The 23,748-nt window shown below is 46.0% G+C and overlaps 1 protein-coding gene across 1 annotated transcript in view; it reads left to right on the top strand.

Annotated features, from left to right (window-relative positions):
* Positions 1-454: 454 nt before the first annotated feature.
* SGCD (sarcoglycan delta) overlaps positions 455-23,748 on the top strand; it is a 941,570-nt gene continuing 918,276 nt past the window's right edge. The window contains exon 1 of the mRNA XM_085617616.1: positions 455-578. The gene's annotated coding sequence lies outside the window, so the exon portion shown is untranslated. The remainder of the gene's footprint in view (positions 579-23,748) is intronic.

The raw sequence follows: 23,748 nt of genomic DNA, 5'->3' as shown, positions 1-23,748 counted from the left end.
ATATATCTAAGATATGTACATACTTCCGTTGGTCCAGTCATGCATATATAAATGTATTCGATTGGACGGTTCAACTGATATTCACGTTGCTTCACACTGTGAGTGAGGCATTTCCTTGGTCACAGTTGTACATCTGCATGTCATTCACAGTGCGTTCCTCACTCTGTGGATTCATTCTGGGAAAATAAAAAGCACACGAGAACGAGGTCTTCCTTTTACAACATTTCCTAGAGGACTTTTCAATGTTGTGTTGTGTGAAGCTGACACTCGTTAAAGGCACGCGTGCAGTATTTGTTTACATCTGAGATTTTTGCGGGTACGTTATTTGGGGGTTACCAAAGCTGAGTGCCAAAGTCTGAAAAGTTTCGAAAGCGGCGATCAACCCCTCCCTCCCTGGCTGGCCGCCGCAGCAGCAGGTGCCCATCAGGCTTGGGGGCGTGGTTAGTGGAGGAGGCGCAGGAGGGAGGAGGGGGACAGCTTCAATCCATACATGGCTCCCCAGACTGGACCCAAAAATAGTTCAGCAGCCTGCAGTAAAGTCGGAGGCCGGACAGGGGCCCTGAAACCGCCGTCATACGGTAAGAAACAAGCCCCTGCAGGGGTCCCGGCTTCTTTCCGCGGAGTCCTCGTTATGTTTCCAGTGGGTGCGAGGGTATCAGGCGGCGTCCCTAAGTCCAGTGCAGTGTCTTTGTGGCTCCGTGGCAGGGGGTTTTAGCCGCAGAGGGTGACCCGGGTAGAGCTCTACGCATGCAGTTTGAGAATTGGGCAGTAATCAGGGCCCTTGTTGCCATATCACTGGACCCGTGGGCGGGGAGGGTCGGGGCTACAATATACAACTGAGTAAGGAGTTTCGTGTTCTAGAATTTAAGAGTTCATGGCGCTACATGTAAAGGTGTTCTGGGAGCTATTCTGCGCTGGAAAGTCTAATACAGGTCTGGGGTCGGGTCCGTGGTCTCTTTACCTTCTCTGATCCAAGAGAGAGGGAGTGAAAGAGAGAGGCTAGGCAGACAGACAGACTGACTCTCGCACACAGGTGAAAAGAGAGAGGGGATCAACAGGTACTTATGGGGTTATGGCCCCTTCTCGCTCTGGTGGCCGCTGCAGTATACACGGATGCAGAGATCCTGGACTGAAGCCAGATTCGTGGATACAGTTGCTGTGTTGTGCCTTATTTGCCGAGGCCTCGGGGGAGAGACAGGCAGCCTGTACACCAGTAGGGGCGTGACTCGCAATAGTGCGGGAGGTGCAGTGGCACCAGGGCACAGGCCAGCATCCCAGTTATGGCTACTTTTGTGTACATAACCACAGGGACAGGAGGGCCCATTTTCCTTGCTTGCTCTAGGGCCTGTTACATCATCGCCACGCCACTGCACACGAGATACACGTTTAGATGCGTGTGTTTTCGGACCGTGCAGTGTATCACGGGCCTTCATACAGCAGGTGATGCTGTTATAAGGGTGGGCGCGCAATGAGCGATCGTCGCTCTACGCATCCCACGGATAGTTGTCTTTCTTAAGACAAGTCTGTGATAAAACGGTCCACTTTCCTCGTTGTGTGGACCCTGCGGTGTGCCAGGAACGCGGGATGCCAGCATCAGTGGGTGGTCCCTTGGAGCTATCCGGGGTCAGGGCCCTCCCACGGAGAATGTATAAACTGTGCACTCAGCTGCCCTGAGCGCCGGCGGAGGTCATTGTCGCATTCCTGGAGGAGCCGCTCTCCCGTTCCAAGGCAGGCCCCCGGGGGTCCCGCGCTCTGCTCCCACCCCAGGCACGGCGCGCGCCCGCTACCGGGTGCTTTTTATGCTGCTCACCTGTGGCACAGACAAGGACGTGCACTCACCCACAGGCCACATTCCAAACGCAGCTTACACTAACTGCAAGCGCTTGTTTCTGTGTATTCTGCGACCGTTTGTAAATTGTAGTTGTGAAGTAAACTGGCGCCTCCGTGCAACGCCGGCCGCGCTCTGGTCAACTGTTGAATAAAATAAAAAAAATGAACAACCACAGTTAATCCAGAACTAGGGCAGGAGACTGATATTTACCCCAGAAATAAAACAGGAGGTCGTTTCATTTTTCAATTATTTTATTATTAATATTATTGTCAGATATTTACATTTTTATAAAGCGCCGAAGGCCGTCCGGAGAGACACCAGAGCGCTTTAAACTGACGCGAGGACAAGCAAGCATTAGTAATTGGGTTCAAATTAGAGGATTACGGAAATATCTAGTAGCCTAATATACATCTTGAGAGCCAAAGGCACAGACAAGCAAGCCTTCTTCACCGGCTCCTCAGAGGGAGGCACTGGTAACCTCAAGAGAGAATGGGCAGTGTAGGGTTTTGGGGAGCTGTGAGCATCGGGTAGCTGGGAGCTGGGAGTGGGGTGAAGATACACAGGGATTGTGTCCCAAGGCAATACTGCAGATACATTTAGATGCTGTAGCCCCAGACACACAAATGGAACTACACAGGGGCGTGAAAAGGCCCGTGGTTTACATTTGGGAGTGGGTTCCACGTGGTGGAGCCGTCCCCTGGCCTGTGGGCTCAGCTGGCAATCTTTCCGTGGGCGCTGTGCCGGACGCCCTGCCTCCCCGGCCGCTGCGAGAGCCCTTGGGATCTGGTACCCCTGTGTGAGGGAGGCCCTCCAGCCCCAGGACTCCGAGTCTGCACCGCGAGAGCCCTAATCCCTGCCAGCTTCCAGCTCCAATTCCGCTGCGTCTCCATCATTATGCAGCAGGTGCAGAGGCTCCGCGCACGAGATGACACAGGGACCCACTTACCTCATTACGCCTGTCTAATACTACCCAAGTGAGGAGGAGGGGACTCCCTTTCCACGCTTGTGTAAGGCTCCTGCATTCTGGTTGGCCACAGGTGATTTCTGTTGTAGAATCCTTGCTTGGCCACTCGTGCTGACAGTTCTTGTGATTGGCAGTTCCGAGGCGTCACTATCACACAGCCTTGTTGTGCATCCTCCGCTGCTCTCATGCCTAATGCGGAAGTAGTATTGGGGCCCAGGGGGCACCTTCCACCCGCAGACGTGAGGCTGTGCTCTTTTCAGTCTTCGACGCCAGGACGCAGGGCAGCTTACACCTCAGGTGTGAGGCTGTGTTGTATCCTGTCTTCTGCATCAGAAAAGTGTGTGCTGCTGTCACTGCAGACATGAGGCTCTGTTCTACCCTGTCTTCTACGCCAAAAGCCAGGGTGCCTCCCACACCACAGATGTGAGGCTGCGTTATATCCAGTCTTCCACATCTGGATCCAAAGTGCGGCTGACACTGCAGACATGCCTGTGTACTTCCCTGTCTTCTTCACCAAGGCCCTGGGCGAAGCTTACACCACAGATGTGGGGCTGTGTTATGTCCAGTTTTCCACATCTGGATCCAAGATGCAGCTTATACCACAGAGTGGGGCTGTTGTATGTCCAGTCTTCCACACCTGGATCGGTGAACAGCCTTTACAACGCAACTATTACAACGCACTACACTTACAACGAAATTTTTACAACGCAACATCCACTACAACGCATTCCATTACATAGCATAACACTACAACGCATGTTTAAAAACTACCTTTACAACGCATTCCATTACATCGCATACTACCTTTACAACGCATACCATTACAACGCAATCCAACACTTACCCTACTGTTGCACCCCCTGGAGTTAGAATAGTAATTTTTACCCCTATACTATCCAATACTTACCTTAAATGCAATTTAATATTATGCGTTGTAATGGTATGCGTTGTAAAGGTAGTATGCGATGTAATGAAATGCGTTGTAAAGGTAGTTTTTAAACATGCGTTGTAGTGTCATGCTATGTAATGGAATGCGTTGTAGTGGATGTTGCGTTGTAAAAATTGCGTTGTAAGTGCATGCGTTGTAAAAGTGTGCGTTGTAACGACATACATCCCCTGGATCCAATGTGCAGCTTGCACCATAGATGTGAGGCTGTGTTCTATCCAGTCTTCCACATCTGTATCCACGGTGCAGCTGACACTGCAGACATGCCTGTGTACTTCCCTGTCTGCTTCACCAAAGCCCTGGGTGAAACTTACACCACAGATGTGGGGCTGTGTTATGTCCAGTCTTCTACATCTGGATCCAAGGTGCAGCATACACCACAGATGTGAGGCTGTGTTATGTCCAGTCTTCCTCATCTGGATCCAAGGTGCAGCATACACCACAGATGTGAGGCTGCGTTATGTCCAGTCTTCCACATCTGGATCCAATGTGCAGCTTACACCATAGATGTGAGGTTGTGTTCTATCCAGTCTTCCACATCCAAGGTGCGGTTGACACTTGACACTGCACACATGCCTATGTTCTTCCCTGTCTCTTCACCAGGGACCTGGGTGAAGCTTACATCCCAGACATGTCCTCCTGTGTTCTATCCGATCTTCTACCCCAGGACGCTGTTTGCATCTTAGACCTGCAAACGGGAGGATGTGTATTTATGTACAGAGGTGCAGCGCATTCACTGCATGGTCCACCTGTAAAGACTGAATGCGCATCACACTGCCCAATATTGAGGCCAAGGTGTATTTGCAAAGTCTTCCTAAAATACTGTTGTTCCATCGTACAGTATAATGATAGCGCGAGAACACTTGACATTCTTTTATGAAGAAATAAACTGTTGAATAGCACAAAATGTAATGTGGTAAAAGCGGCTGAATGGGCGCGTTTGAGAACTGTGAGCTGCGCTGCTCGTCAAACTGTAGCCCATACTGCCAGGGAAACATGAAAGGAAAAAAATACCGGACAAGCTTTAGGAATAAGTGGGCATAATGCATGCTACTATGCCTCGATTTGTAGCACATCTGCCCGATATGTAAACACGTTGTAAAAGTGGTCCCTTCAGCTTCATTCCCAGGTCGATGACAACTGAAGCACTTTGACCCTATAACATTTTCTCGACCTAACAAGGTCTTTCTTATAAATATACACAAATCATATTTTTTGAAAAGTAAAGTTGTGGAACTTCTGTAACGTGTGCTAATTTACACACGTTCATAAAGTTGTTGATGTGCTAGCTATATGGAGTAGAGATCGCTTAATGATTGCAGTAGGCTCTATGCACATCTGCAAGCCCCACCTGTTTTTAGATCTTCGCTGTGGCCCCTGAGTGTAAAGGCTCACTATGCAACGTCTGATAGACAAGACCACCTGTCACTTACACGGTATTGACCCAAGAGCAGTAAGCCTTTCTATACAAGGTGTGTGCGAGGCGTGTGCTAGGCATGCTAGTCAATAACATATGCATTAATCTATGGTCCACTGAGATGCGGACGGGAGGGTCTCAGGTACGTGGTTGCCTAATTCCCTGACTCTCCATCCCACGCACACACTGATTGGTTGCTGGGTATTGGATTGGCACTGTATTGTGACGCAGTGGTCTTTAAAGAGGCGTGTCTTCAACTCTTTCCTAAACAGGAGCAGTGTTGGGGCGGTCCTTATAGATACGAGGATATTGTTCAAGATCTAGGGTGCATAGGCAGAAAAGGACGGTTGTCTTTTGTTTTTTACACATCATGGAGTTCCATCAGCGAAGGCGGATGTGGTCATATTTCTTCCATCCCTGGATGAGACATGCTCTGGCCTCTAGGATGCCCTTAAGGGGGGCAGTCTGGGAGGCCACGTAGCAGGGCATTACCACCATCCAGAGGCAAGAGGGCTTGAACAGCAGTTCTGAAGTCTCTTTCTAGAAGAAACAGTTTTACTTTCTTTTTTGAAGAGAGCAGATACCAGACCATCTTTGTTTGTTGGCAATGTGTTACTTGAGGGTGAGGTTGGAGCACAAGGTGACTTCTAGTCACTTGGCATTCAGTGAAAGGAGAAGGTTTGGACCCCTCAATGTTCATGTCAATGAGACAGGTTTCTACTAGTTTTTGCTTGTTGTTCTTGCAAATAATGGGAATTTTGTCTTGGTTGGGTTGAGCTTCAGGGAGATTCTGACAGTCAGGTTTGGGAGAGGTACAGGCAGTGTTTGAGGCATTGGATGTCTGGAGAAGAGCAGAGCAGAAAGACATTGGCCATTCAAGACTCCCGGGTGTTGATGAGCGTTGGATGGTTGACTGTGCCGAAGCAGCCGGGAAGGTCAGCAATATCAGAAGGCAGGGGTCATCTTTAGCTGTGGTCAGGAGGGCGTCGTCTATCATGCGTAAGGCTGCGGTCCCTGTGCTGCAGCGGACTCTGAAGCCAGATTGGTAGTCATGCTGGAGATGGTTAGCATTGATGTGATCTTTTGAGTTGAGCATAGAGTGCTTTTTCAATGATCTTGCTGATGAAGGTTAAGTGAGTAATAAGTCGGTAGTTGACGAAGTCATCAGGGTCTAATGTATGTTTCTTTAGGTGCAGACAACACTGTTCTAATGCAGAACTACAGCCTCTGAGAGTTCATATCTCTTGTCTATTATGAATATATCCTCATTTATAACTCTGTTTTATGAAAATGTCATACTACCTGTTGTAAACCCCTCTCCTACTATGTGCATTTCTCTCCATGCACTCTTTAACCAATATGTAAAATGCATGGGGTCATAACCCCGCCAGACTAGAACTAAATAAAATGTTAAGCTGTGCACTCCTGTGCCTCACCGGAGGTGGAGACCCAAGGCCGGGTCCGGGGCAGTACGAATGCTGCCCACGTCTCTGACACGCTTGCAGTGGGTCACAGCTGCAGCAAGTTGGGCATGGTGTGCAGATGGGTTCAAACACACTCAAAATCCTTCTTCTATATTGGTTTACTAAAAGTGCACTTCTTTTGCGCAATACATACTCTTTTTAAAATACTGTCGCACAGACAGCTCTGGGACTTACAAATTGGAAGTAATGGTAAGATCGCAGGCTTTTATTCAGGAACCTGAGAGCAGGTATTTTACTCTTGCAGCGCCAGGCACGCACTCAAATGGCCAATATGCGAACACTTAAATGCCTGGCACACATATAATAACGCTAGTGACTTTGGAAAATTTGTTTGCTTTTTAGTTACTGTCTGTTTTGGGAATTGTCTCCAATTTTCTGAAATGATGATTGTTTGAGAGATGTTATGAAAGTGCCATACATTAAATTCAACAAGGTTTGCGTTCAAATGTGTTATCTAAAATTGGTGCAATTGTCTTGCAATTGAGGCTTGTGCAAGGGGAATAATGAAAATATAAAATAAAAGTAAATAAAAATACGAATGGCGGTAAACACAAGAATTAGACCAATTGTAGGTAATATGCATCATCGGATGTCACTTTCTCTAATGTTTACGTTGGAGATTCAAAACATAATAAAATGGTTAAACTTACTTAAGTGCAAGGTCTGTTTTAATTTAATTATTTTGCATCTCATTGGTATTTATCCATAAAACAATATATTTTGTACATATGTGCACACACATCGTTTTTTACTAAGTAAAAGTCGAAAACTTTTGTTAAATTAATAATATTTATATTAAACTAGTAGAGCAGATATGTCCCCACTGTATTCTTTCATTTATTGATCATAAGTCCTACTATTATGTTGCACGCACGCACCCACCAACCAATGTTCAGCCATTTCTGCAAATGTTGCCACATAAGCATCTTCGAATGTTTGTTTGTTCTTCCTGTGAGGCAGTCACAAGTCTACACTTGGGCCATAGCCACTGGAATTATGCGATTCTGCAGCATTTTCTGCATACTTATGGAGCTGCCGCATTTACCACATAATCCATCATCTGCTGCATAATCTGCTGATCTTATTAAAAAATATTGTTTCTAGCTCAAACGGAGCAAAAGTTATTAAAAAAGTGATATCATGGGTTGCCGTGCAGTGGTAGACCCTGCCAAAAGGTCGACAAGTCACCTTTTTGTTGCTTATTGCCCTATTGGGTATTAAACTGGTATTAATGTGGTGAATCCTTTGCTCTGACAGTATTAATATGTGTAAAAAATGTCAAAACAATCAAGTAATTCTACCATAAAATACTCAATTTACGCCTCATAATTTGTTCTTTCTTGCTGCATAATTGAATCCACCATGATGCTTAAGTAGGTCCTCCCGGCTGCATAATTCCAGATGCTCTAATTTTGATTTACCTGTGCTGTTGGATTTACATGGATAATCTTTGAGGTATCAAGTCTCACTAGAAAACCATAGAAGGTTGGGGTGTGTGGTTTATATCCCCGAAGAAGTATCACAGGAAGAAATGTTTTCATTTAGCAATATCTCATGCTCTGGGGCTTAACTGCCTATTTGAGGGAGAACATGGTGATAAGTCCTGTGCAGCATGCAGCACACATCACGTCTTCATGGTACATGTATTTCAAATGTATTTTTTATAGTGTGATTCTACCCTCAAAAACATTTTAACCCGTGGATGCATTTCCAAACAAGCATTGGCATAGCCAATAGGTCTCGCCTTTGGGACCTTATACGTGTTTAGCCATGCAACAGTTGCATAACTAAACACTTATAAGGTCCCAAAAGCGAGATCTATTGGCTATGCCAATGCTTGTTTTAACTGCTGCAATCTATTGAAGCCTCATGGAGAACATCAAAGCGGCCGTGCAGCTGCGAAAGTGCTCGCGATCAAACATCAAAGCGGCCGCGAAAGTGAAAGTAATCGCGGTAAAGCGCGACGCACGCGCCCGCGCACATGCACTGTAGGTCTAGGCTGGCCTGGTAGCACTTTTTGGAGCCCTCTCAATAAGTCTCGCCAGACCAGCGCATGCGCTGGGTCAGGCGAGACCTAAAAACAATATAAATGCTTTGCTTTTATGCCAAGTGGTAATATAATGTGGAATAGTCTAAGTTCTGTACTGTAAAACTACCTGCAATTATAAACATTTCCTTTGTGAGAAAACATTAACTGAATCTCCCCTTCAGGATTTTGGTGTTGTTGTAACCCTTACTAACTAACCGTACACGCTGCCTTGACAAACAATACCAAGAAAATCCCATCAATTATTTTAAGTATTGGTTTTCTCAAAACATTGTTATGTCCTGACAGTTATGGATTGCCCACCAATGTATGACCGATGGCACAGAAGACAAGAACTTGTTATTGCATGTCTCTCAATTTAAAACCTGCACAACACATCCCATTTCCTCGTCTCTGCTACCAACACTATTACAACTTAATTAAGACCATAAACAACACTATTTAGCTGATCAGTGGTTCCTTCAGGTGCCTATTTTTAAAGATCATCGAAAGGGGTTCAATCATGTTTGGTGCTGACATCAAACTTTGGAAACGCCGTCTCTATGTTCCCTTTCTCATCTACTACAGTTTTAGAAAAAACTAAAAGCAAGCTTATTTGATCAAATCTTCTTATTGACTCTCGGCTCATTGAGTTTAGGGTAGGGTGAAGAATTCTGCTCCGCCGGTGGAGTTCGTGGAGTTTTGTCCACTCCATGCACCGTGGAGCTCCGAAAAACTCTGTGAAGTGACGTGGAGCCGAGTTTTTTCTCTCATGAAGCTTGCCAACGATAAGTTGGTGAGCAAGAAAATTCACGCGCTGGACCTAGCACATGTGAGATTTCTCAAAGCAGGCGGTCATGGTGGGTCGCGACCGGGTTACATCCATTGCAACGCATGCGTTAGGTCGCATGCATTTACGTCGCAAGCGTTACAACGCAAGCGACGTTAGGACGCAGACCATTACGCCGTGCACCATTACATCGCATGCGCATTCACCACACATACGCTTTTAGATCGTATATTGTGTAATGGACGCGATGCGGGCGGCACGGACAAGCACCGGGGAAGAGGCGGAGGAGCACCTGGTCGACGCGAGGAGAAAAAGGTAAGGGGGCTTAAAGTTTAGGGTTTAGGGCAGTGTGTGGAGATTACGGTTTTGGGCAGTGTCTGGATATTAGGGTTTAGAGCAGTGTCTGGAGATTGTGCGGACAGTGTAGTGTTTAGGGTTTAGGGCAGTGGCTGGGGATTGTGATGGCAGTGTAGTGTTTAGGGTTTATGGCAGTGTGTTTAGCGTAGTGTATTAGGGGTTAGGGATTAGGGTTTAGGGAAGTGTAGGATACTTTTTTAGGCTTTAGGCGAGTGTGTGTTATGTAGGAGGGTATTTGGGGAAAAAACGCGATGTTAAACCATGCGGGGTGTTTGTGTGCGTTGTAAATGTGTTTTGCATGTCTTTTAATGCGTACACTAAGCAATGGTTTGCGTGGTGAAAGATTGCGTTGTACGTGTGCATGCGATGTGCAGACCCCGATGTAAAGGGATGTGATGTAAACGTTTGCGATGTCGCATCATACATCCGTCGCGACCGCTCATGTTGCAGAAGCTGCCGCTCGAGTAGAATATCTACTTGAGCAGCAGAAAGAAGCAGGGCCTTCTGGTGCAACGCGTAGTGCTGTTCGCGCTGACTTTACAGCCCGGGACAATCTCCTGGTGCTAAATATCAGCACGAGCAACGTGACGTACTGCACTCTCCCACTTGTGGAATTCCGCGTAGCGTGGCAGAGTTTTTTGGGCACATTGCGGAGTTTGCATAGCAGAACTCTGCGAACTCCTCCCAGGCCTAATTTGAGTTCAACGTCTAGTGCCAAGAAGCCCTACAATTTGTATGCTGCACTATAAAAATACATTAATTAATATCGTCAATCTGGAACCATGAGAAATTATAACTATTATAATATATTTTGGAAGCAATTTCTGTTAAACTGTTTGGCGCTTAATCAGTTGGAATGCAGCATGCTTAGAACGATAATTAGAAATTGTAATGTTGACATTTCTACTGTAATTTTGAGATATTATGAATATGAAACTTTGAGTACTTTGGCTCCACGAATATCTGGTGTACTCTAGTAGTGCCAATAAGCAAGTGAGATGGGGAGACTGCTGACTGGTATAAACGTTTTAACCAATTTTCCAGGTGTTTCTAGCATCGACACAGCACAGACCCACCATGGCTTCATTCAGTTAGGTCCAGCCCTCCCAGGCATGAGGGTGCAAATATAGCACTGAAAAACTGCTGCTTTAAAACTGAATGACGATCTAGGCCAGCTTTCAGCGCCCGATCCCGCGCCATCTGCTATATAGACTAGCACCTCCTTCCTGAATCCTGACCCACCCTCGACCTTGAGGTTAGTGTTAGGGGGAGAACCTGACTTTCTTCTTACTTAATTCATTGCAGCACGTTCTGCATACATCTGCCAAGTTGAAAAAACATACATACATGTTGAAAAATACATTCCCGTGAGAGCTCTGTTGTGTTGTAATGTACCTCTGGGTGGGGTGGTAGCTGGAGCTCTCTTTAGTTTAAGTGTTGGACCCTAGTTAGTTTAACATTATGTTTACATTTTGCTCCCTTCGCTTTACTTGGTGCTACACGCTAGCTTCTAGCTCCGTCGTGTGCACACAGCGTGGTAACACTTCAGCATCAACCCACTGAAACAGAAAGGCTGGCGTGAAGTCGCGTGCCGGGCCGAAGCTTCCTTGTGCGGTCGAAGTCTTCCATCTTCCATGATCCTCTGGGGACGCACGCTTTGCGCTGTGGCCTCGTCGTGTCCACAGGAGCCATGGAGCTGGCCTCGTGCCGCCCTGGAGCCGTGTTTACACGGAGTAAAGTTAAAGCAGCAGCCCTGCTTACGGGGAGGGCATTGATTGGTAACCGATACAGAGGGCCAGGCCTCGGCTCCGCCATCCATCCTTGTGTTCCTGCTGCGCTGGCCTCGAGATGACTTCACCATCAATCAGGCCATTTGAGGCAGAGAGTTTAGGTCGAAGGTCAAGGCTTAGGCAGCATGGACCCTTCCGAAGGTCAGACTCCTCATTCTATCAGTCTCGGGACGTTTTTCACTTTCAAATATTTCAAGTAAAGTAAACTAAGACTACAACATCCCGAATGCATTAGGTTGCCATGCAACACACCCCATGTCAAATAGTAACAACTAACTGGCAAACCTTTGATTGACATGAAGTAACACCATAGCTGGCAAGCTTCCTGTTCATGCATGATGTGCAGCTCAAGTCCAGGTTTTTTTCTTTGTATCTTGGGACTTGTAGTCCAAGTCTATCATGGAACCAAGAAGAGGACAAGTCTTAGAAATAAAAGACAAAACCTGCACTGAAGCAGCACATGACACCTGGATCTGGGAAACACGGCAGGGCTGTAACACGCAAGGTGGGGAGCCTAACCTGATATATTTGTAGGGAATTAACAAGCATTGGCATAGCCAATAGGTCTCGCCTTTGGGACCTTTAAGTATTTAGTTATGCAGCACGATATCCTTACTGCAATAACATTAACTGTTGGTTGGCTAAACAGTTATAAGGTCCCCAAGGCGAGACCTATTGGCTACACCAATGCTTGTTCTACAAGAATTCCGCGTGCTCCGAATCGGGAGCAGTGCTGCTGAGCCAAGGACCCCGGGACTATTACAAAGGACCCCAGAGCCTGAACAGCTGAGGACCCGGGGGCGGAGAGGCAGGCCTGTGCACCAGACAGTGAGCGGAGCCGTAGGAGGAGACCAGAGATTGTGCTTGTTGTGGGGACAGTGACGTGGCTGTGAGCGCAGCAGGGCTGCTGGTGGCTGAGCGGCCCGCAAGTGTTCCTACAAAACTGGGGATGCCACGGTGGAGTGCCAAGGGGAGGAGACTGCTAATTGGGAGATTTCTGCAGATGGCATCTCGTAAGGCTGGAGGGAGTAAGGCCCGTGAGGTTTCAGCATATCGGGGACCCCTGGGGAAGTTGGACCCACCCTGTGGCCGGGCTGCCAACTGACGTCCAGTGGGGCCCTGCTGCGCTGGGGAGATCCTGGCCTGTGCTTCGGTGGCTGGACCCGGTGTACCAGGAGAAGCGCTCCTGAGAGGCTACTGGCTCATGCGAAGAAGCCTGGGAGGTACAGAAGAGAGGAGATACACGCCCCCTCCTGTATTGATGTTAGTGCACCCCGAATGATGGAGTGGGTGAGTCTGGAGTAGCTCAGCTGTGCGGCCAACCTACAGGAGCCAGCAGAGGTCTACAGTGGACCACTGAAGATCCCTGGGAGCTGAGACCCTCTCCTCACACCGGACTGAGGTTTTTCCCCTGGCGGGGTCTGTGAGGTGCCCAGCTTGTCCAACATCGGGCCCCCCACTTGCTCAATGACTCCAACTGTCAGCAACTGTACCGCTATCTCCCACTGCCAACAACGACCTGTCATGCAGAGGGGAGTCATGGAAAAAGATAAGGGGACAGGGTGGCACTACAGACAAAAATAGACCAATTTGCTGCCATCCCAGCAAAAACCACATCAGAGCTTCCCACAGGTGCGCAAATATTAGCAGCCATTGAAAATTCCAGCCAAACACTAGAGGTGAAAATGGATGCCATCTCCCTGTAGGTAAATCTCCTTCAAACCAATCTATGGAAGCTTAGTGAGAGAGTCACTAAAAAGGAAGGGACAGTCCAAGAGATGCAGAAGGAGCTCCAAACTATGATTTGCACATTATTGGCACTGGCACACCAACTTGATGCGTGAGTGGAGGATGCTGAGGGTCGTGCACAGAGGTGTAATTTATGCTTTTTTGGTCTCCCTGTAAGAGTAGAGGGCTACCTGGAACTCTTATTTTCAAAATAGAGCAGAGATGTCCTCACTCTCAAAGATCTCTCCTCCTGTTTCATCATTGAGAGAGCGCATACAGCATTCGTGCCGCCCCTGCCCCAGGCTTGCCGCTGTGGGCCATCATTGTGAAAACACTCTACTACAGAGACAGGGCATCATCCCAGGAAGCGCTAGGGAATTCTCTGAAATTAGACACGAGGGAGCCCTTATCCAAATTTTACTCAATTATACCCAGTGGGTGCAACGTCAGAGGCTTTCATTTGAACCTGTCAAGCAAGAGCTCAGAGAAATTAGCCTGCCATATATGCTTCTGTTCCATTTGTGTGATCATATGCAGGAAAAGTGCACTTTTTCACATCACTGACCCACGTCTAGGTCTGGTTGGAAAGGGGAAATAGAACTTTGACCCAAACAGCAACAGGCTCTTGAGTGGGGAGACCCGGTTCTCGCCCCTGTAGATTCGGATCATGCTGCAGACAATGGCAAGAAAGCAGACGGAAGGCTGGTGGTTGGTGAAGATGGGGCCCTGAAATTGCAGGAGTGCTTCCGAGGAGGTTCCTTGGATGGGGCATCTGTTCTGGGTATCGACTGGTCACAGGATACAGTGTAGCCATCGGGCTCGTAGGCATGCCCTGTTGAAAATCTACATTTTAGGGTTGCTGTGTGGGGCATATTGATATAATGTTGATACAACATTACACCATCAGGAACACTCTGGAACCCCGGGTCAGCCCCCCCATTTATGGACTCATTAAAGCCAAAATGATTTGTTGTGGTTCCCTTTAGACAGGGCAGCTAGAGCAAGTGTCTTTCCTCCTTTGACTTCTGGATTCCAAGGGATTGAGAGGAGTTATATCTACATGCCTACATATGTTTCAAGGATACAGTTAGTAAAACAATACCAGTTGCAGTTTACATGTGGGGTAGAGGGACTTTTGGTTCTGAAGCCTTGAGACCGGCGTTACTGATCATAGGAATTGGGAAGGCACTCTGTTTGAGTTTGATGTTCTGAGGTGTTTACCCTGGGCGGTGTATGGGGTGAGTTGGCGGACAGTGTTTCACTGGAAGTTCTTACATTGGCATGGCATGGCATTGATAGCAGTAGGTTAAGGATGGAATAGACCCTCTTCATTCCACTGGTTTCCCAAGAGCTATTGGGAGCCTGACCTGACGGCGGCGGAGAAGTGGACCAACACACTACATGACCGACCATGATGTATAATATTTTAGAAAGTCAGGGGCCTAGGAACCTCCACAAAAACATATAGGTTACTTTCCTTCCCCCGCTAACATAAAATAGACGTTGCTTGCCTACAAGAAACTCACTCAATAGACTCAGAGGCACCTAAACAAGTTAAAAAAAGAAAGGGGCATCTTTAGTCCTCCACTTATTCAGCGTATGCCAGAGGGGTATTCATATGGATCTCACCTGGAGTTCCCTTTACATTCATCTATTTCAAAGCAGATATAGTGGGGAAATACCTCTTCCTAAGTAGCACTTTGGACAGTTGAGACATCATTTTCTCATGCGTCGAACACTGACGGCCAATTATTCTTTCCTAAACTACAGAGCCTCCTCACTGGTTAGGTGGAGACTCCCCTAATATGGGTAGGCGACTTCAACTGTATAGTGGACGGCACAATGGACAGGCTCCCCCAAGACTTGACACGAAACCAGGTATGACAAGAACACTACACAAAGCCATGCTCAACCCTGTGTGGGTCAACACTGGGAGAGAGCACTATCCCCTCAGCAAAGAATACTCCTGTCACTCCCTCACTCACATGACTCATAGGAGGCTGGACTTGGCACTGGTCACTGCCAATGTGGCCCCAGCAGTGCAATCTACTCGATACCTGAGCAGATTACTGTCAGACCAGGCTCCAAGGCTGGAGGAATATGCCCTAGGAGACATTCTCTGAGGAGCACACGTGTGATGGTGTCTGAGAGACTTAGGCTTTGACCTGACTGCGGCGGAGGCGCTGGGCACAGAATGACCAGACTGGTTAGATGGTAATTGGGGAACCACTGCTTCCCGCTGTAACGAATGGGATGTTATGAAGGCAGTGGGTCAGGGGAGTATTGGCTTGGTTCGTGGAGTCAGAACGAATTGCTGAAGGAGGAAGAGAAAAGGCTGGCAGGCATGTAAGGAGCCTCCCCTACCCTAACCTCATATGAGCACTCAATATTGGCAGTGGAAGGGACACTGGGGGAACCGCGGGAGAGGCTGGACAAAGACACCATCAGGGAGCACTGTCAGGGGCTCCACAGGGAGCGAGACGAGCCGAGCGGGCTCCTGGCCTGCACCATAAACAAAGAGAAGCAGCACACTCCGATATAGGCACTATGCACCCCAGAAAATACAATAGCTGCCTTGTAACTTGCTGATACTGGGGTACTTCACAACAAATAAACAGGACGCCATGGAGGCAGCTTCCCACCTGAACTATACCAAATATATTCTGGACAGGTAACAGAAAACCCTTCGTAGACCCTCCAGGAGGCGCTTATGGCTGGGGTCCTGCCACCTACGATGGTAGAATGGATCCTCTGTATAATCCTGAAGCCAGGGGTACAGAAACAGAACCCTTCCTCTTACCAGCCTATCACCATAATCAATTCTGATACTAAAATACTATATAAGGCCTTAGGGACTAGGCTGAGCTGGGTGTTGGAAGGACTGGTGCAGGAATACCACAACGGAATACAGACATGAATGTATAGCGCTTAACATATGTGTTGCACTTGGTACAGGACAGAGTCAAGGAAATGGCTCTTGAGGTGGTTGACGTAGAAAAGGCCTGCGCCACACTCAATTGGGACTATCTGTGGAAGGTGCTGCGACGCATGGGAATAGGTCCCAGGTTCAGTAAAGGGGTTAAATGACTCTATGAGAATCCCCCAGCCAGAGTAAGAATGGGCAGGATAGTCAAAATGCATGGAGTATGCAGAGGAGAAATGGAGCCTCTGGTACTTCAAATTCACTTTGAACTGGCAGGGTGGGGCTCAGGGTGGGAGAGGTCGCTCATCTGGTGTCGCTGTATGTCGATGACACATTATTTTACTTGCGGCTCCTGCAGTCTGCATGTTACTGAGCTGCTTGGTACGGTTCCGAGAAGTGTCGGGTCTCTGCACAAATATTCCGAAAAACCTCCTCTTCACCCCTGGGCAGTCTGATGCCCGACCTCTTACAGAACTCCTAGACTTAGGGCTAAGATGAGAAACTGAAAAATGTATATATTTGGGGATAGTAAAAGCCCTCACACCAGAAAAACAATATGAGTATAATGTGGGGAGGGTGATTCAGGGACTCCAGGCATCGATTGCCTTTTGGTCATTGCTGCCACTCTCAGTCATGGGGCAGGTGGCGGTGGCAAAAATGTTTTTTCTGCTGTGATGCCTCTATACCCTTCAGAATTCTATCTGCCCCTGCCACTACCCATGCTCAAAATATTAGATAGTCTCCTGACTAGCCTAGTCTACGCAGGAAAACAAAGCAGGTTCTCGCTGGGCTTACTAAAACAGGATATGGAGTAAGGGGGGCCTGAGTCTACCAGACTGAGAACCCTACTATTGCGCATCCCACATTCAGCACGCAACCAGACCAGGATACCTCGGAATGGAGACTATCAAGGGACACGTATGAGGATGACTCCTTAGTGGAGCTCCGAACGAGGGGCACCTGCATCCCGGTGGAATACCCTTACAGTGTTAAGCACACCAGAGCTATCTCGGAGCAGATCATAAAACTAGTGCTATGCAGACCGCCATTTGCCGGAGACTTGCCTCTAGTGATACTGCAGCTGCTTAAACCTATACTGGAGTTAATGGCAATGAAGCGGTGGAGGAAGGGGAGCTGTGAGATCCTGGGGATATATATCCAGGAGACACCTTCATCTCATTCCAAGAGGACCAGGATATGTTGGGGGTGGGCCCCAGTCAATTTTTGCAAAAGACATAACTAGCAAGGATGGCCAGGGAGATCTAGACAACTTTTCCACTTCCTCCTCTCTTCACACGAACACTAATGGCCATCCTACAATTCAGAATTTCAAGACACACCATAACACACATATTTAGAGCGCGAAAAAGGGAAATGTCCTGCAAACAGTCAAAGGGAAAATCTGATTGGTCAGTTGATACTGGGGACCAATTAACGGAAGAGACCTGGGACAAGGCGTGCACACAGGTGAGGGCAGTCTTGGGCAATGCTCAATTTATATTGATACAATTTAATTTCTTACACTGCACATACCTTACGCCGGTGGTCATAAGGATAATCTACCCTGGGAGAAGTGGTGCCTGCCCCAAGGGCCAGAAAGAGAGAGACCAATGTCTTAATTGGCCTGGGACTTCCCCCCTGTGAGGCGGTTCTGGGATTCTATCTTTTCCACTTTGGAACCTGTAACTGGGATCCTGCTAGAACTTGGCCTACTACAGGGCATAGTAGGAGTGATTCCCAAGCAAAAAGGTTAAAAGACGCACCATGAATTCCTGAACCTAGCACTAGTGCTAGCACATAAACGAATTGTGATGTGGTGGATGAGTAATAGGAGCCCCAAATTTTACTTCGAGGAAAAGGACTTGACTGAATGAACAATTGAACAAGAGAAGCTCCTTAAACTGACTAGGCATGATGGGAGGGTACAGGAGGACCTGAAAATGTGGGTGGGCCTTCTGGTCAGGTTCGCGGGCAGGGAGGAGGGAGCATCCAGTCCAACTAGGGGAGAGAGTCCCTCGGACAGTGAGCGAACCACAGTCCCATTTGACACCCCTGGCCAGGGTACGAGGGCCCAGGACATTCTGTGGAGGGTGGATTGTAATCTTGACAGTCAGAGCCTCCTGGGGGGGGGGGGGGTGGAGGGAATGCTGTACATCTCAGGTGTACGTACAGGGAAGGGGTATGTGACAAGTCTCCACGGAGGGGCTTTGTGCATTGAGAAACTGATGAATGGTGTCAATCCGATGTACCGCGTCAGGATTTCCGAATTTATTTGAAATGCATATGATTACTGTTGTGTCATTGCTATGCAATAATTCTAATAAAGAAAAGTTTTTTAAAAAAATAAGTCTGTAGATAATGTGAGTGGTCAAAGACAAGACAATTTGAGGAAAAGATGGCATGAGAAAGTGGTCAAAGATTAAACAATATGAGGAAAATGGAATGCAATTCAACACAAGAAGCTTTGTTGAGCATCTTTGGGGTCATATTTCTGGGGACATATCCTTGGGGAAATTACCTGGGAACAGTCCAACATCCTCGTACCCTATGTAGCCATCTAATTAGTAATTTAGGGTCACTAACATAATAGTGTTGACTACAGCCTGAGCTCATTGGAAGTTAGTCGTATGGACAAATGCTATGTATTCACTAGAGGTTTGGGTTTTCTTTTTCCCTGTTTAGAATAGGATCTCGAGCACAAGAGAAGATTAGATTATTATAAGTTGGTCCTGATAAATTTCAGCAAATCGTTGTTTGAACTATGAAGGCATGAAACATGTAGACCTATTGGATGACAAAGAAATCTACTGACCAATGACTATCTAGGCATTACTCATTGAGAATTAAGGAACATTTGTTTCCTCAGATTCTCCAACGTGTTTTGAACCTTAACCTAGACCATATGAATTAATAAAAAACACTATCAGGGCTCTATAGTTACATTTAATCACCCTTTTACAATCTGCAGAGATAGTTCTGTTGTTATCTTTCAACATTGGGGGCATCTGAACTAAAACTTTGACAACTAGATTGGCGAGAAAAAAAACTCTGGCAAAGAGCCCCTTCGTGGGATCCGTTGGGTATTGCAGTGCCGGGCCAGTCAGGAGCATGGCCCGATGGTAAAGCATGCCACCCTAGAGTGGGTGAGGGAAATTTGCTCGACTAAACAAACTCTTCCCGTGATCTTTATGATACAGACATTAACTACTTGATTCAGGATCGAAGATCAAATGGTATACATTAAAAAAACTTATACAGTACACATCACAGCTTGAATTGAAATTAAAATTTGCAATAGAAGGGAGTGGGAAGCAGTGCACCAATGCTCAAAAATAGTGTTTGAGTCTGAATCAGCAGTACGGTCTGAAAGATGCACTCGATACGAGCAAACATGGTACGATCAAGAAGTCTATGAGATGTGGTGCTATCTATTGCAAAATAGCCTGAATTATAATTCAAAACCAATTTCTAAATAAGCAAGCTAAAAAAATGTCTTTTAAATCCAATGAAGAAGAAGAAGAGGACCTCTGCATCTTCATTTTGGATTAAAAAAACGCTAAAGATTATTAAAGTAGGAAAGGAAAAGGAAAAATTGACATATGTGAGAAAAACGTCAAGAATCAGGAGTTAGATCACTTGGTTTAAACAATTACTGAACAAAGCAGTGTCAGTTATCTAGCCTCAGCTTTCGCGGTAGGTGGAATCAGTATATCGACAACATTTCCAGCAAAATATCTGTAATAAAGCATAGCAAACTCTCCAACCTGGTTGGGTGAAATGGGTGGAGCAGCAGCACATGGGGTACACCATACTGGGCCTTAATTGACGACTTCAAAACACTCTACAATGTGAGCTGACCTACGTTGTAGAAAAAATATAATGCCTGAAAATCATTGATTGCATTTATTAGTAAGCTTTACTCTGAAAATTGGGGTACAGTTGTGCCTGGAAAGGAAAAAATGGGTGGTGGTGTAGGGTGCGATAGTGACGTGTAGCATTTTACATCTTAGGTAGTAACCCTGTTCAAAGTCTAGCTTACACCAATGATATAATTCTAATTCATAAACTATTGATTGACCTTCATTGGGATTCACATATTTTCTCACTGTGCCACTGGATTCAAGGTATCCTGGCTGATGAGGGGTGAAAGCCCGAAACCGGTCCTAGGATGCTTGTTTCTGGTCCATGGAGGGCCTGGCTTGGCAGTTAGGGCTGGACTGTTTCCTTGGGACACAGGGTCAAGACTGATTTGCATATGGCCAGGTTTAAACTGGGGTGGCATGGTGAGCAAAAAAAATATGGATTTAACCCTAATCTCTTGACTGGGGGGGTGAATGTTTTGATTTGTTCTGCATTCCATCCATCAATTGTGTGTCTTTTGCTCACATATTTTCTCAGCACAGACAGAGTGCAATTTGCTTATCATAAACAAAAGCAAAACAAAAATAATGATCTTTGGTAAAGTGTTTAGTCCTAGATAATGGCGCCCTACGGCACGTAAACTAACACAAGTGTAATATTACAAGCATCTGTGCCAATGATCAACTTAGGTGGAAATATGAATATGATTAAAATACAAAGAATGTGGTAGCACTGGGTAGCGCCTTAAACAAATTTGATGTCCAGTATGGAGGATATACCCCCTTGACTATATTCAAAGATTACAAAGTAAAGTTTGTCCTAGTGCTAATACATAGGGCAATCATATGGCTACCCTACAGAAGATATTAAATTGATTCCATCGACGACTATACCTCTACACAGACATTCCCTTCTCCATAAATAAACCTCACCAGAGCCCATCAGGTTAGACTTTATTTTAATGTGACTATGTTCACAATATCTTCAAGAGACAGCTGTAAAATGTTAATGTCTCTAGTGTTCAAGAGCACATGTAACGAGTGAGGTACTTTGCGAAACTGGGTTAACAAGCTATTAGCTAAGGGCCTAATTTATATGCTGACAGAGAGGGAACTCTGTTGCAAGGGTGGCGATATTCCCTCCCTGCCAATTTATTGGTGCGCCCACCCAGTTTAAGTGCAGGCAGACAACAGTTTTAATCTTGACAGAGACTACTCTGTCTCCGCCATGATTAAACCCCTAAAACCGCCTTGTGGAGTAAGGGCCATCAAAGGTTGGTCTGTAGTTCTGCCCACATGATTTAGATGGGTGGATTTAGAGGTCAGTTTTCACTGCCCATCGCAGTCAGGAAATCCCTGGCAGTAAGGGGCAGTGAAAACTGCTAAATGCTCCCCTCACCATTGGAGGGTATTCCATTGGCAAGAGGAGCATTCTCTCTTTTTTTTTTTAAATCTCGCTTCGGGATTTTCTTTTTAAAAAGAAAAAAGAGAACAGTTTGGTGCAAGGCTCTGTCGTGTTGAACTTGATAGTGATTATGCCGCTAAGTGATTATTGAATGCTAGTGAGAAGTAAGTGATATGTGAAATAAGTACATTTTGGAACGTTTCTAATTGTTTATAGGGTGTATTTTGTGATATTGTAATAATTAGAGGCAATACATAATTGTTTATATGTTCATCAAACTCAAAAGAAAACTATTAATGCACTAAAAGTTGTTCATCCTTTATAATGCTCATTCATATTCATATTCAGTCATTAAAATCAGAGAGTTTATCAAGCCATGATGTAATAAATGTCAGCTTCAGGGAACAGCTACTGTCTGTGTCCTTCACTCTAATATTACCAAGCTAATGGAGATTACTGAGAGCCACGTGTATGGGCGTCAAAGCTGACGAGGGTGCAGGCGCCTGCCTTCATAGAAACTAGAGAAAGGGTTTTGAAATGGAATGTCTCAGTGCTTGGTGTCAAACGTGTTTAGGGGGGTCCTGAAGAAATTACTGAAGCCACTTGGTCAGTTTACATTGTTGGTTGGGGGTTTGGAATCTCCTAACTACTTATTTCAGATTTATAAAATGATTTTTGCGATATTCATAGCGCATGAGCCTAGATTCTAAAAGTAACGGAGGGCTGAAAAAACTGTGGAATTCCAGTAATATTTAAAGAATGTCACACGGGTAGTGGTTTGAAATGAAGAATAGGAAAGAAGGAGGATTGGTGGATAGAGGTAACAGGTCCATGGAAGAGGGGTCAGGGTCTTGCTTTGGTGGGGAACAAATAAAGTATCAGTGCGGTAGGAGCACAAAGACCTTACAAATGTTTGTATAAAAGTTGTTTGAACAAGTGAATCTTGAGGTCTCTTCTGTGTTAAAGTGGTAAAGGAACAACACTGATTTGGAGGGGGTGTTAATTCTGGGGTGTACAATGAGGTGATTTACTGCCAAGTGTTTTCTCTATTGTAGTTTTGAAGTTCATATTAGATACAAAATACATTGAACCCGTTGGGGGCTAGCATGTACCCAGGGTGGTGGAGCGGGGGCACAAAATAAAAAATAAAAATAGCTTAACTTTTTGGCTTGCTGCACAATGTCCTCTCACTCGGGTCTTCTCTCCTCGAGGCAGGCTCCTATGCAGGACTCAGCCAGTTCCCCTAACCAATCCTGACGCTGCTCTCATGCTATTAAGAAGCAGAAGAGAGGTGCCAGGATTGGAGAGAGCAGCCTCACTCAGCACTCTCAAGAGCACTGGAGTCCTGAGCATGTATTGTTGGTGGTCACAAGACGGCCAGCCAAAGAGACATGCACACTTCAAACTTTAGCGCGCAGATTCCTGCTGCCACCTGGCAGCACTGGCCCTGCCCTGTCTTGACATTTAGTTCGGGATGGGTTTCTGAAAAACAAAATGGTAATAAATAAACTTTATTACCATTTTATATTTCAGCTCTGTGACTTGTGGGGCAATGCTCCTCCATCCCTTGACCCTGTACACTGCTGTGATGGGGGTTTCTTAAGACTGCCTATGAGGCAGGGATGTTATCCTATGAGCCTTGTTGATTTTGTGAGCTCCGCATGTGTCAGAGCTGTTTTAGAAATGACAAGCCTAAGATACTTAGAACACACCTTGCTTTACTTCACTTTTACTTTATTTTATTTATTTATGTTTTTGGTCAATAAAAACCGTTACACAATCATTCATTCTTTACATTTCATAAAATGTGATTATAAATTTATATTTCTGACAAATCTTTTAGAAAATGGTCATATAACTCCAAATTAAAAATGAATATAAAAATTACATTAATTCAGTTCTTGTGTGGCCTCAACTTGAAAAACTCGCCACTCCGTGCATGAAGGTTTTTCTCAGGACTTTCTACGATTCTGTTATTCAATGTGCAAGAGCTAGTGTTTAAAGTGCTATTGTGCTAAGGTACATTTTAATTCAAGTGTCTTCTTTCTCATTGTCCTTGTTCTTTTGTTTTAATCGCTCTTTTAACACTGATTTCTTTCGATTTGACCTTCAGTTCTTCAGCTCAGCAAAATTATTGCTCTTCCCTTGAACATTGCGTAAACCCTTTGTTAAGGTGCTGATTCAATATACTTCCCAGTTAAAGTTATCACATTTGACTTCGCTGCTC

Source organism: Triturus cristatus, chromosome 7, assembly GCF_964204655.1.
Source record: "Triturus cristatus chromosome 7, aTriCri1.1, whole genome shotgun sequence".
NCBI lineage: Eukaryota > Metazoa > Chordata > Amphibia > Caudata > Salamandridae > Triturus > Triturus cristatus.
This window is presented reverse-complemented; position numbering and strand designations above follow the sequence as displayed.